This window comes from Capra hircus, chromosome 20, assembly GCF_001704415.2.
Source record: "Capra hircus breed San Clemente chromosome 20, ASM170441v1, whole genome shotgun sequence".
NCBI classification, from domain to species: Eukaryota; Metazoa; Chordata; class Mammalia; order Artiodactyla; family Bovidae; genus Capra; species Capra hircus.
Window position 1 is genome coordinate 30,029,790 of NC_030827.1, and position 15,549 is coordinate 30,045,338.

Sequence of the window (15,549 nt, forward strand, 5' to 3'; positions counted from 1 at the left end):
ACCAGTCAATCCTAAAGGAAATCAACCATAAATATTTACTGGAAGGACTGATGCTGAAGCTGAAACTCCAATACTTTGGCCACCTAATGCGAAGAGATGATCTGTTGGAAAAGACCCTGATGCTGGGAAAGACTGAAGGCAAAGAAGAGGGCAGCAGAGGATTAGATGGCTAGATAGTCTAGTTGACTCAATGGAAAGAATTTGAGCAAACTGCAGGAGATAGCGAAGGACAGGGAAACATGGTTTCTGCAGTCCATGGGGTTGCAAAGAGTTGGACACAACTTAGCAGCTGAACAACAACAGTAATCACTACAGTGCAAACTGGGAAAATGGCAGCTTTGGGAGGTAATAAACCTTCAACCTTCAGGCACAGAGGGGCATGAGTATTTAGTGCACATGCTTCAGAGGATATTTGAGCACTGAATAGTGGGTTGAACTTGGTGACCATTACATTTTCTTTTAGTCTAAAAGTTAATGAGTCTACCCCTCAGGCATCACCGGCTCAATGGACATGAGTTTGAACAAGCTCTGGGAGTTGGTGATGGACAGGGAAGCCTGGTGTGCTGCAGCTGATGGGGTCGCAAAGAGTCAAACACGACTGAACAACTGAACTGACTGAACTATCCCTCAGGGGAGAGTGCTGTGGGAAAAAATGTATGAAAGAGAAATATCCAAACTGAAGAAACTTATTGAAAGGACAATCTAAACCCCACAAAAGTCTCTAAGCTCTAAAGAACATTACTATGTTATCATTTGGAAATTGGAGTTTTAAAACAGAAATTCAAAAAAGTCATGTTAATGGAAGTCACATCTGCTATGACAGGCTTAGAAGGAATGATTCATCACACTTCAGAGTTAGGAGAAATTTTGAAGATCTTCTTTTCCAATACCTTCAATTTATTAGATGAATTCACTGAATTCCAGGAGAAAACTGATTGGGAAACTTCCCTGGCAGTCCAGCAGTTAAGAATCTACCTTGCAATGTATGGGACATGGGTTTGATTCCTGGTCAGGGACTAAGATCCCACATGCCCACAAAGCAGCTGCTGAGCTCGTGTGCTCTGGAGCCCATGGGCCACAACTAGAGAGCCCGAGCGCTGCAGCTACTGAAACCTGCAGGCTCTGGAACCTGTGCACTGCAACTACTGAGCCTGTACGCACAGCTAGAGAGTCTGTGCCCTGCAATGAAAGGGCCTGCCTCCTGCAATGATGCTTCTGTGAGCCACAACTAAGAACTGACAGGGCCAAAATGAAAGAGAGAGAGAGAGAAGGGAAGGAAATTAGCAAGCCCTGACTGGAGTAGGAGAGAATCGTTTAAAAAGTAGATTATGAAAAATAAGAACTAAACCTAATTTAGCAATGACAGCCCCTCCCTACTCAAACAATGTCAAAATAAATGTTTTATTAAAAAAAAAAAAAAAGATTGGTCCTTAGTCACTTAGCTAGTTAATGATAGAAGTAAGATTTCAATCTAGACTTTCAGATCCAACTGTCAAACTGATTTTAAATGTTGTTTATATTCTCAGGTAACGTGAGACTTATTGGAATTTTCTGATATTGTTCCTTTAAATGACATTTAAAACCCTAGTTCCAAAGGTTGCAACAATTACATTTTACCAAAGCGTAATTATACGATATTTTTACTTTCTTTAGCTTTTTCCAAATACGCAGATCTTTTATTTTTACAATTATGAATCACAGCCAGGTGGTGAGATATGGAAATCTTGCAAATATATTGAAAGTCAGGATGTAATCATCTGCGTACTTGTGAACTATTCCAACATTAAATCAATTTTCGCCCACTTTAAGCTAATCTTAAATAATCATGTTTGAGTTTTTTATAATTGAAAAAATTGTGATTCTTTTTCTCCCTGTAAATGAATGTGAACTTAATATTATGGAAATTTCACGCTTAAGTAATTCTCTTTTAGTGTACAAATACTGTTACTATTCAATCGCCTTTCAAAATACCACCAAAAGACTGTATTTGAAGAATATAAAAATTTATAGCAATTTGATAAGATAATCATGAAATAAAAACATTTTATCAACAAAAATGGATAGATATGATTATTTCTCACACTTCTTTGTGTTTTTCAAATTTCATATAATCATTAAATATTTCACATTGACAACAAAAATAAGCTTATATTGTACAAATTAAAATGAAACTAATAAGAAAAACAATATGAAAATCTGATTTTCTAAACTAAATCAAAGCTCATCCTTTCTCTACCTAAGTGGATAAAAATAGGATATGATTTGATAAAAACAGAGTCATAAACCTTACTGGCTGCTTCTACAAAAGATTGCTATAAATATTTATCTTTATGTCTCTTGGGTAGTGCATGATAAGTAGCTAAACAATGTCACTGAGTTTCAAATGAATATGAATGCTGAAGATTGATTGCTTTAATGTTAATGTAGTACCTGGCATTAAGTTTATTCACCATATGCTTTCCTTTTCTTTCTAGCTTCCTGTGTATCTATTCTAAAAGTTTCTGAATCTTATTCAGTATGAATTTAGCTTGAGATTATTTTCAAACTAACATGCAACTGCTATGAACATTAAACTTATGAATTCTTAAAAAGGAAAAATACTATAATGACTTACATCATAGAGGTCTTTGCTTCTCAAAGGTTGCAGGTAACTTGGCTTTCAAAATTGCTGTTTCTTCTCCAATTCTGCCAGGTGAAACTGGCCTTTCAGACATATTAATGATTTATTCTAAAGAAATTCTGTCAGGTGTAGCATGGAAAGGGTACCTCCTGTGTGCGGGGCCCTAGATGAGAAGGAATGGCTGCATGGTTGGGATATAGCTGGAGACAGGGGCCCATCTGAAAGGAGCTACAGTTTCAGTTTCTCAAGGCCAGCACATGTCAGGGTCAAGTGTAGCTGCAGAGCAATGTGACGCTCACAGTTCAAGGCCTCCATCCTCCCTGCCGTCCCATGAAAACGCTAGGAGACTTGTCTGCAAAGAAAACGAAGGGACCTCCTCTCAAGACCTGACAGAAAAGTCCTTCCTCACCAACTCTGGCATTAGGACAGAACCAAGGAAATTACACACTCTCCCGACATCTCCGTTGCTGTGACTCGGATTCAACCTGGCTGAAACAACCTCAGCTCCCCGCAAGACTGAGGCCAAGCACAACAAAAGCCCAACTTGGCAAAAGCTCACGCGGTGGAAGCTGAACGCAAAGAAAACCCAGCACAGTGGAAGTGAACATCCTCACGGCGTGAAGCTGGGCTGACTCCAAAGGAGAGGCTTCAATCCGTCTTGGCTTCCCCCTTTTATACATTCGACCCCTGCCCCCTTGAGCCTGCCCTATGTAAATTGGGCTAGCCGGGAGGGCTGTTTTTTCCACCTGAAGTTCTCACTCCAGTCCTCAGATTTTCTTTTGTTTCATTTTCATGGGCTTTTTCCTTTCTTTAAATCACTGCCATTTTGGACTCCTTTTTCCTATTTCAACTACCTAACACATGGAGATGATATACCTAACCAAATAAATTATCTTTAAAAAAAGAGAGAGATTTTTCCATTATAACTAAATTGAACAAAGAACACCTCTGATATAAACTAAAATTGGTTCTTAACCTGCAGTTGTCATATTGGATATTTTTGGATATTTAAACAATCTATTTACTGAAATATAAGCCAATTTGAAACATATTTACAAATATCACCCTCCCATGAGGTAATGGACAATTAAAAAATGGCCATTACCTGGTTTAAAAAAATTGAATATTTCTCAGAAATATGATGTGTGTACCTTGAAAATCCTGTGCAAAAAGAAAATGAGTAAGAAAAAATATTGTGTGTAATAGCTAGTAGTTTATAGACACACATTTCTATCGATTATCCACTGGCATATTATTAATCAACATCAAAAATATCAACTAAGTCACAAATAATGTATTGCTCATCCAGAGTACTACAGGTGGGGTAACCACTGGCATTCATACAAGAGTGAATGGAATTCCTAAATATCCACTTTGACCCTTCATTTATCCTTCATTTTCTTCTCTAATAGTTTCCTTATTTCTAAGCTCCTATATTCAATTAACACATATCCTTATTTATACTTTCTCCACAATACTTCCACTGCTTTTGGGCATGGGTAAATATCAACTCTCCTTTATTGGTAACAGCAGAGTAATAAAGTTTATGAAGACAGCATTCATTATGGATATTTTATTCTAACTTTCCAATTCAGTAATTCTTTCTTCAGTGGTGTTTATAATCTTTGGTGGGCAGACTCCAAGGCTGTCCCAAATGATTCACACCTCCTATTCTTGACCTTATGCAATCCCCTGCTGCTGCTAAGTCGCTTCAGTCGTGTCCGACTCTGTGCGACCCCATAGACGGGCAGCCCACCAGGCTCCCCCATCCCTAGGGTTCTCCAGGCAATCCCCTTCCCCTTTGTTATTCACTTGACACAATGACTTGGTCTTCTGACCAACAGTCTTATTACCAGACTCTCTCTATAGGCTCTCTCTGTTTTAAACTGTTCTAACTGAGAGGCCCATATGGCAAAGAACTGAAGGATGCTTCTACCCAAAGGCCAGTAAATAAATGAGGCCTTCAGTCTGACAACCTGCTTGCACCTACACAAATTTGCAGCAGATCTTACCCTATGTGAGCCTCTAAATGACACCCTTCCCCTGATATTCTGATTGCAACTTTGTGAGACTCTGAATCAGTGAATCCAATTAAGCCATGGCTTGATTCCAGACCCACAGAAACTGGTAATAGAAGTATGTTGTTTTCAGAAAAGGTTTATAAACTCGAACCCAAAACAACAAAGTAAATGGCAATGGGATCATACTTATCAATAAGTACCTTAAATGTAAATGGGTTGAATGCCCCAACCAAAAGACAAAGACTGGCTGAATGGATACAAAAACAAGACCTCTATATATGCTATTTACAAGAGACCCATCTCAAACCAAGGGACATATATAGACTGAAAGTGAAGAGCTGGAAAAAGATATTTCATGCAAATGGAGACCAAAAGAAAGCAGGGATAGCAATACTCATATCAGATAAAATAGACTTTGAAATAAAGGCCGTGAAAAGAGACAAAGGACACTACATAATGACCAAGGAGCAATCCAAGAAGATGTAACAATTATAAATATATATGCACCCAACATAGGAGCACTGTAATATGTAAGGCAAATGCAAACAAATATCAAAGGGGAAATTAATACCCCACTCACACCTATGGACAGATCAACTAAACAGAATATTAGCAAGGAAACACAAACTTTAAATGATGCAATGATACAGTGAACCAGTTAGACCTAATTGATATCTATAGGACATTTCACCCCAAAACAATGAATTTCACCTTTTTCTCAAGTGCACACAGAACATTCTCCAGGATAGATCACATCATGGGCCATAAATCTAGCCTTGGTTAATTCAAAAAAATTGAAATTATTTCAAGCCTCTTTTCTGATCACAATGCAGTAAGATTATATGTCAATTACAGGAAAAAAAACTATTGAAAATACAAACATATGGAGGCTAAACAACATGCTTCTGAATAACCAAAAACCATGCTTCTGATTTCTTTTGAACTGAAGAAATCAAAATATGCATAGAAATGAATGAAAATGAAAACACAACAACCCAAAACCTATGGGATTCAGTAAAAACAGTGCTAAGGGAAAGGTTCATAGCAATACAAGCTTACCTCAAGAAACAAGAGAAAAATCAAATAACCTAACTCTACATCTAAAGCAACTAGAAAAAGAAGAAATGAAGAACCCCAGGGTTAGTAGAAGGAAAGAAATCATAAAAATTAGGGCAGAAATAAATGAAAAAGAAACAAGGAGACCCTAGCAAAAATCACAAAGCTAAATAAAACCTGGTTCTTTGAGAAGATAAATAAAATAGAAAAACCATTAGCCAGACTCATCAAGAAAAAAAGGAAGAAGAAACAAATCAACAAAATTAGAAATGAAAATAGAGAAATCGCAACAGACAACACTGAAATACAAAGGATCGCAAGAGACTATCAGCAACTCTACGCCAATAAAATGGACAACTTGGAAGAAATGGACAAATTCTTAGAAAAGTATAACTTCCCAAAACTGAACTAGGAAGAAATAGAGAATCTTGACAGACCAATCACAAGCACAGAAATTGAAACTGTAATCAGAAACCTTCTAGCAAACAGAAGCCCAGGACCAGATGGCTTCACAGCTGAATTATACCAAAAATTTAGAGAAGAGCTAATGCCTATCCTACTCAAACTCTTCCAGAAAATTGCAGAGGAAGGTAAACTTCTAAACTCATTCTCTGAGACCACCATCACCCTAATACCAAAAGCAGACAAAGAGTCCACACACACAAAAAGAAAACTGCAGGCCAATATCACTGATGAACATAGATGCAAAAATCCTTAACAAAATCCTAGTAAACAGAATCCAACAACATATTAAAAGATCATACATCATGACCAAATGGGCTTTATTCCAGAGATGCAAGGATTCTTCAAAATTCACAAATCAATCAATGTGATACACCACATTAACAAATTAAAAGATAAAAATAATATGATTATCTCAATACATGCAGAGAAAGACTTTGACAAAATTCAACATCCATTTATGATAAAAACCCTCCAGAAAACAGGAATAGAAGGAACATACCTCAACATAATAAAAGCCATATATGATAAACCCACAGAAAACATTATGCTCAGTGGAAAAATTGAAAGCATTTCCCCTAAAGTCAGGAACAAGACAAGGTGCCCACTCTTACCACTACTATTCAACATAATTTTAGAGGTTTTAGGCACAGCAATCAGAGCAGAAAAAGAAATAAAAGGAATCCAGATTGGAAAAGAAGTAAAATTCTTACTGTTTGCAGATGACATGATCCTCTACATAGAAAACCCCAAAGACTCCACCAGAAAATTACTAGAGCTAATCAATGAATATAGTAAAGTTGCAGGATATAAAATTAACACACAGAATTCCTATACACTAACAATGAGAAAACAGAAAGAGAAATTAAGGAAACAATTCCATTCACCATTGCAACGAAAAGAATAAAATACTTAGGAATACATCTACCTAAGGAAACAAAAGACCTCTATATAGAAAACTATAAAACACTGATCAAATAAATTAAAGATGACACAAATAGATGGAGACATATACGATGTTCATGGATCGGAAGAAATCAATATAGTGAAAATGAGTATACTACCCAAAGCAATCTATAGATTCAATGCAATCCCTATCAAGCTACCAACAGCATTTTTCAGAGAACTAGAACAAATAATTTCAAGATTTGTATGGAAATACAAAAAACCTCGAATAGCCAAAGCAATCTTGAGAAAGAAGAATGGAACTGGAGGAATCAACCTGCCTGACTTCAGGCTCTACTACAAAGCCACAGTCATCAGGACAGTATGATACTGGCACAAAGACAGAAATTTAGATCAATGGAACAAAATAGAAAGCCTAGAGATAAATCCACACACCTATGGACACCTTATCTTTGACAAGGGAGGCAATAATATACAATTGAGAAAAGACAATCTCTTTTTGGTGCTAAGAAAACTGGTCAACCACTTGTAAAAGAATGAAACTAGAACATTTTCTAACACCATACACAAAAATAAACTCAAATTTAAAGATCTAAATGTAAGATCAGAAACTATAAAACTCCTAGAGGAAAACATAGGGAAAAACTCTCTGACATAAATCATAGCAGGATCCTCTATGACCCACCTCCCACAGTAATGGAAATAAAAGCAAAAATAAACAAATGAGACCTAATTAAACTTAAAAGCTTTTGCACAACGAAGGAAACTAATAGTAAGGTGAAAAGACAGCCTTCTGAATGGGAGAAAATAATAGCAAATGAAGCAACTGACAAACAACTAATCTCCAAAATATACAAGTAGCTCCTGCAGCTCAATTCCATAAAAATAAACAACTCAATCAAAAAATGGGCCAAAGAACTAAACAGACATTTCTGCAAAGAAGACATACAGATGGCTAACAAACACATGAAAAGATGCTTAAGATCACTCATTTGCAGAGAAATGCAAATCAAAACCACAACGAGGTACCATTTCACACCAGTCAGAACGGCTGCTATCCAAAAGTCTGCAAACAATAAATGCTGGAGAGGATGCAGAGAAAAGGGAACCCTCTTACATTGTTGGTGGGAATGCAAACTAATACAGCCACTATGGAGAACAGTGTGGAGATTCCTTAAAAAACTGGAAATAGAACTGCCATAGGACCCAGCACTCCCACTGCTGGGCATACACACCGAGGAAACCAGAAGTGAAAGACACGTGTACCCCAGTGTTCATCGCAGCACTGTTTATAATAGCCAGGACATGGAAGCAACCTAGATGTCCATTGGCAGACGAATGGATAAGAAAGCTGTGGTACATATACACAATGGAATATTACTCCGCTATAAAAAAAGAATGCATTTGAGTCAGTTCTAATGAGGTGGATAAAACTGGAACCTATTATACGGAGTGAAGCAAGCCAGAAAGAAAAACACCAATACAATATATTAATACATATATATGGAATTTAGAAAGATGGTAATGATGACCCTATACGTGAGGCAGCAAAAGAGACACGGATGTAAAGAACAGACTTTTGGACTCTGTGGGAGAAGGCAAGGGTGGCATGATTTGAGATAATAGCACTGAAACATGTATATTATCATCTGTGAAATAGATCTCCAATCCAGGTTCGATGCATAAGATAGGGTGCTCAGGGCTGGTGCACTGGGATGACCCTGAGGGATGGGATGGGGAAGGAGGTGGAAGGGTTCAGGATGGGGAACACATGTACACCCATGGCTGACTCATGTCAATGTATGGAAAAAACTACTACAATATTGTAAAGTAATTAGCCTCCAATTAAAATAAATTAGTTTTTAAAAAAGAGCAACCCCCCAAAAAAATGCCAGGAAGTCAAATGGCTACTATAAAGCAGATGGAAATAAGAAGAGTGTTGTTTTAAGAAGCTAAGTGTACAGTTATGTGTTATGTAGAATAGATCACTAATACAGTTTTGTGTTCTTAATTTTAATGTTTTGTTTTTCCAGTTTGGGTACTTTCCTCATGGCTCAGATGGTAAAGAATCTGCCTGCAATGCAGGAGACTCAGGTTCAATCCCTGGGTGGGGACGATCCCCTTGAGAAGGAAATGGCAACTCACTCCAGGATTCTGTGTCTGGAGAATCCCTTGGACAGAGGAGCCTGCTGGGCTATAATCCATGGGGGTCACAAAGAGCTGGACATGACTGAGCAACTAACACTTTCACTTTTCCAGTTTTCAAGTATTTGACGTTTTTTTACAAATATGCAGTGACATATTTTATAGTTTCCAGTTCTATACTTAAAATTTTCAATCTTTTATTCTATTCTTAACACAGTAAACATTAAAGTATATTTCATAGTCCAAATATTTGGTGCCCCTTTGGGTCTGTTTCTATTGTCTACTGTGTCTGCCGATTTTCATTCTGACCATCTTTCTCCTTTTGTGCCAAATCATTATATGGATATATTATATTTGAAAAACTGCTTGTAGAAATAATTTGAGATCTAGCAATATGTTCTCTTTCTCCAAAGTGGCATCTTTCAAATTCTCAGAGCACTAGAAATCTCAGGTAACATTAATCTACTTAATAAAACTTCAGATTTTTTAGGCTATCTAGTTGACTCAGTTCTAAACTATATTTTATGTGAATAGTTTACTTCTAGCTCATCCTTGTGGTTATTCAGGATCATTTAAGGAATTCTATCAAAGTCCCAACCTTGGAAATCCTGTGCTGTAATCTGTTCTGACTTTACAAGACTATTAAAAGTCTTCCCAACTTTTCAGCCTCCTCTTCTTGGATAACAAATTGCCCCTCCAGAGAAAAAGCAGACCCAGTATTAGATCTACCTTTCTAGATTTCCATTTTCTTCCAGATATCAGTCTGTCAATTACTCATCACGTCATGGCATATAGATGGGGAAACAATGGAAACAGTGAGAGACTATTTTGGGGGGCTCCAAAATCACTGCAGGTGGTGACTGACACTTGCTTCTTGGAAAAAAAGCTTTGATCAACCAAGACAGCATTTTAAAAACAGAGACATTACTTTACCAACAAAGGTCAAGTTAAAGCTATGGTTTTTCCAGTAGTCATGTATGGATGTGAGAGTTGGACTATAAAGAAAGCTGAGCACCGAAGAATTGATGCTTTTGAACTGTGGTGTTGGAGAAGAGTCTTGAGAGTCCCTTGGACTGCAAGAAAATCTAACCAGTCCATCCTAAAGGAAATCAGTCCTGTATATGCACTGGAAGGACTGATGCTGAAGCTGAAACTCCAATACTTTGGCCACCTGAGGTGAAGAACTGACTCGTTAGAAAAGACCCTGATGCTGGGAAAGATTGAAGGTGGGAGGAGAAGGGGACGACAGAGGATGAGATAGTTGGATGGTATCACCTACTCGATGAACATGAGTTTGAGCAAGTTACGGGAGTTGGTGATGTACAGGGAAGCCTGGTGTGCTGCAGTCTATGGGGGTTGGAAAGAGTCAGATATTACTGAGTGACTGAACTGACTGACTGAATGATTAATTAAGGATTAAGGGAGTAAACTTATTGGAATGGTTCTGGAGATCCTAATAAAGTGCTTATAACAAAACTATTGCTAGTTTGAAAATAAAGGTCAAGTTTTATATGAACTGAAGACCCAGAGAAGTACTTACCATGAGTAAGTTTTCATTTTCCTAAGATCATGACAGTTTTTAGTAATTCAAACCTAGAGTTAAACTGATAAAAAGTACAGGCAGCTCATTTATAGTTACTTGGTTACATATTTCTGCACCTTATATATCTCTACCTGATAAATTCATAAGGCCATAGTAAAAATGAATATAATTGCTATTATATATATATATATCACATCTTAAAAAATACTAAAGGTTTGAATATCTTTTTATAAATTCACAATTTTTATAAAAACATTCCAAAAATGTATGTTTGAATTAAAATATTAAAGTATCAAGCTTCTAATCATTTATACAGTTATCTATATGTAAATAAATATTGGTTACTTTCTTCTGCCTTCAGCATTTCTAAACTGGTTGATACATGTTTTTGCTATATGTCACCAATGTAAAACTTCATTTACTGTGTCCAAAAACTAAAGAGGTAGAAAAGACAAATGAGCTGTCATCTGCATGTATAATCTTGGGTTTCCCATCAAGTCATTCCTAGAGAACATTGTTGTTGTTGTTTAGTCACTAAGTTGTATCTGACTCTTTGCAACCCTATGGACTGCCAGTCTCCCTTGTCCATGGAATTCTCAAGGCAAGAATACTGGAAGAGGTTGCCATTTCCTTCTCCAGGGGATCTTTTCGACCCAGGGATTGAACTTGCATCTCCTGCATTGGCAGGTGGATTGTTTACCACTGAGCCACCAGAGAAGACGTTACTTGCCTTTAAGTCCAGTGGCAGTCCCTTTACATAATTTCGGAAGGGCTTCTCTTATAACTCAGTTGATAAAGAATCAGCCTGCAAAGTAGGAGACCACGGTTTGATTACTGGATTGGGACGATCTGCGGGAGAAGGCATAGGTTACCCATCCCAGTAGTCTTGGGCTCCCTCTGTGGGTCAGCTGGTAAAGAATCTACCGGCAATGCAGGAGACCTGGGTTCGATCTCTAGATTGGGAAGATCCCCTGGAGAGGGAAAGGCCTTCAGGATTCTAGCCTGGAGAATTCCATGGACTGTATAGTCCATGGGTTAGAAAGAGTTGGAGACGACTGAGCCACTTTCACTTACATAATCTTGAAAACAAATCAAATTATCTTATAACTATAATTATCTTTTAAAAATGCAAAAAAAAAAAGCCAAAATACAACCTACACATTAAACCTCAAACTTATGTCCAAACTATTATAAATGTTTTAGAAGCCAATTTCAAGTGTCAAAAATTATTAACAGATGATTTGTAGTGAAAAGCAGAATTGTGTAGGATGACAGTAACACAAAATGTAATAAAGATCTGAAACAGAAGCTGGTGTTTTACATAAAGGGGGGGGGATAAAGAAATGTGATCAAGAAATGGAGGTTCATTTTGTACTAAAGATGATGTCCAGAACATTTTTTTTAAAGCAGGCAAATTATGAGAATACTTTTAAAGTTATATAGTCTCATAAGCTATAGTTAACGAAATGCTTTAGTCGCTAAATCCTGTCTGACTCTTGTGACCCCATGGACTGTAGTCTGCCAGACTCCTCTGTTCATGGGATTCTCCAGGCAAGAATACAGGAGTGGGTTGCCATTTCCTTCTCCAGTTAATGAAGAGAAAAGCTTATTTGGATGGTAACTACTGCTGTATATTAGTCTATATCATGAAAAAAGCAAGAGAGTTCCAGAAAAACATCTATTTCTGCTTTATTGACTATGCCAAAGCCTTTGACTGTGTGCATCACAAAAAACTGTGGAAAATTCTGAAAGAGATGGGAATACCAGACCACCTGACCTGCCTCTTGAGAAACCTATATGCAGGTCAGGAAGCAACAGTTAGAACTGGACACGGAACAACAGACTGGTTCCAAATAGGAAAAGGAGTACATCAAGGCTGCATATTGTCACTCTGCTTATTTAACTTATATGCAGAGTACATCATGAGAAATACTGGGCTAGAAGAAACACAAGCTGGAATCAAGATTGCAAGGAGAAATATCAGTAGTCTCAGATATGCAGATGACACCACCCTTATGGCAGAAAGTGAAGAACTGAAGAGCCTCTTGATGAAAGTGAAAGAGGAGAGTGAAAAAGTTGGCTTAAAGCTCAACATTCAGAAAATGAAGAGCATGGCATCTGGTCCCATCACTTCATGGGAAATAGATGGGGAAACAGTGGAAACAGTGTCAGACTTTATTTTGGGGGGCTCCAAAATCACTGCAGATAGTGACTGCAGCCATGAAATTAAAAGACACTTACTCTTTGGAAGAAAAGTTATGACCAACCTAGATAGCATATTCAAAAGCAGAGACATTACTTTGCCAACAAAGGTCCATCTAGTCAAGGCTATGGTTTTTCCAGTGGTCATGTATGGATGTGAGAGTTGGACTGTGAAGAAAGCTGAGTGCTGAAGAATTGATGCTTTTGAACTGTGGTGTTGGAGAAGACTCTTGAGAGTCCCTTGGACTGCAAGGAGATCCAACCAGTCCATTCTGAAGGAGATCAGCCCTGGGATTTCTTTGGACGGAATGATGCTGAAGCTGAAACTCCAATACTTTGGCCACCTCATGCGAAGAGTTGACTCATTGGAAAAGACTCTGATGCTGGGAGGGATTGGGGGCAGGAGAAGGGGACGACAGAGGATGAGATGGCTGGATGGCATCACTGACTAGATGGACATGAGTCTGAGTGAACTCCGGGAGTTGGTGATGGACAGGGAGGCCTGGCATGCTGCGATTCATTGGGTCACAAAGAGTTGGACACGACTGAGTGACTGAACTGAACTGAACTGAACTGAAGTTGACAACTGCAAAAATAAGGTGGGTTTTGTTTATTCATTGATTCTCTTAAACATACCTTCATGCATTCCTAACAGTAAATGTATTCAAAATAACTTTGGCTATATCCAACTAGCTTTTATAGGCAGGATTTGCATTTCAGTCTAAAGTGTTACTTACACTAATACAATGCTTTCTTGTACAAAGCACAGGAAAGCTACCATAGTCCAGATCATCTGACAAAAATGAAAAGGTAAGATAACTAGCTTTTATCTTTAGACAGTAATATAGCTCTAAGAGAATTTTATATTGAATATTTGGTGTAAGGAATAACCATTTATGTATATACTTTTACTTTCAAATGATTATATGTCTCCAATTTAAAACTATATTAGCAATTTGTGTACATATTGTGATGCAGAGTTCATGAACTGTATGATTCCTGTTTTTAAGAATTTCTGACACTTTCTGTGGTCTACTAAACAATTTTGTATCCATGTTCTATCACATTTTAAAAGATCTATTTTGTTTGTAAGATTCAAAATTTTATTGTCAACTTTACTAATCATTCCTCATTTTTAGTTACTTCAACTTCTTAAGACTAAGATTTAGTTTAAGTAAGATTTCACACACTGATTACAATCTGTAATACAAAATGATATTTTAATACTAGATTTTTTGTTGCCTTGCATTGTTTGAAATTATAGGTGCTCACTCTGCTTTATTCTTACTTTTGCCTAGTATGACTTTGTATACTCATTACATTTATTCATTTTGAATTCTCCATTCACTGGTTCCTCTATTAAATCACATGCTAATCAACCACATTTTTAATAAATTTGTAAGAGACTGGGATGTTCTGACATTTTTTCAACTGTCCTAAGCTCAACATTCAGAAAACGAATATCATGGCATCCGGTCCCATCACTTCATGGGAAATAGATGGGGAAACAGTGGAAACAGTGTCAGACTTTATTTTTCTGGGCTCCAAAATCACTGCAGATAGTGACTGCAGCCATGAAATTAAAAGACGCTTACTCCTTGGTAGAAAAGTTATGACCAACCTAGACAGCATATTCAAAAGCAGAGACATTACTTTGCCAACAAAAGTCAGTCTAGTCAAGGCTATGGTTTTTCTAGTGGTCATGTATGGATGTGAGAGTTGGACTGTGAAGAAGGCTGAGTGCCAAAGAATTGAACTGCTTTTGAACTGTGGTGTTGGAGAAGACTTGAGAGTCCCTGGACTGCAAGGAGAGCCAACTAGTCCATTCTGAAGGAGATCAGCCCTGGGATTTCTTTGGAAGGAATGATGCTAAAGCTGAAGCTCTGGTACTTTGGCCAACTCATGTGAAGAGTTGACTCACTGGAAAAGACTCCGATGCTGGGAGGAATTGGGGGCAGGAGAAGAAGGGGACGACAGAGGATGAGATGGCTGGATGGCATCACTGACTCTATGGACGTGAGTCTGAGTGAACTCCAGGAGCTGGTGATGGACAGGGAGGCCTGGCGTGCTGCAATTCATGGGGTCACAGAGTCGGACATGACTGAGCGACTGAACTGAACTGAACTGAACCTATCTATATATTTGGAATTCCCAGGTGGCACTAGTGGTAAAGAACCTGCCTGCCAACACAGGGAAGTAAGAGGCTCAGGTTCGATCCCTGGTTTAGGAAGATGCTTTGGAGAAGGAAATGGCAACCCACTCCAGTATTCTTGCCTGGTAAATCCCATGGACAGAGGAGCCTGGCAGGCTACAGTCCATGGGGCTGCAGAGTCAGACATGGCTGAAGCAACTTAGCAGGCATGACATATTTATCTAGACTAGTCTAGATTTCTTCTGATGAAATGTTTCCCCCAGAAGTCTAAACAATGCTACATTGTTCTCTAATGTTGTGTTATATGCAAATATGATACCAATTAGATTTTGTTTCTTAGTAAACAACATTTTTTGGGAAATGCTTTTAGAAAACACCCAATTTGGGGTAAACCAAGTAAACACCAAATTCCCAGGTAAATCTTGAACTTTTCACCTTCATT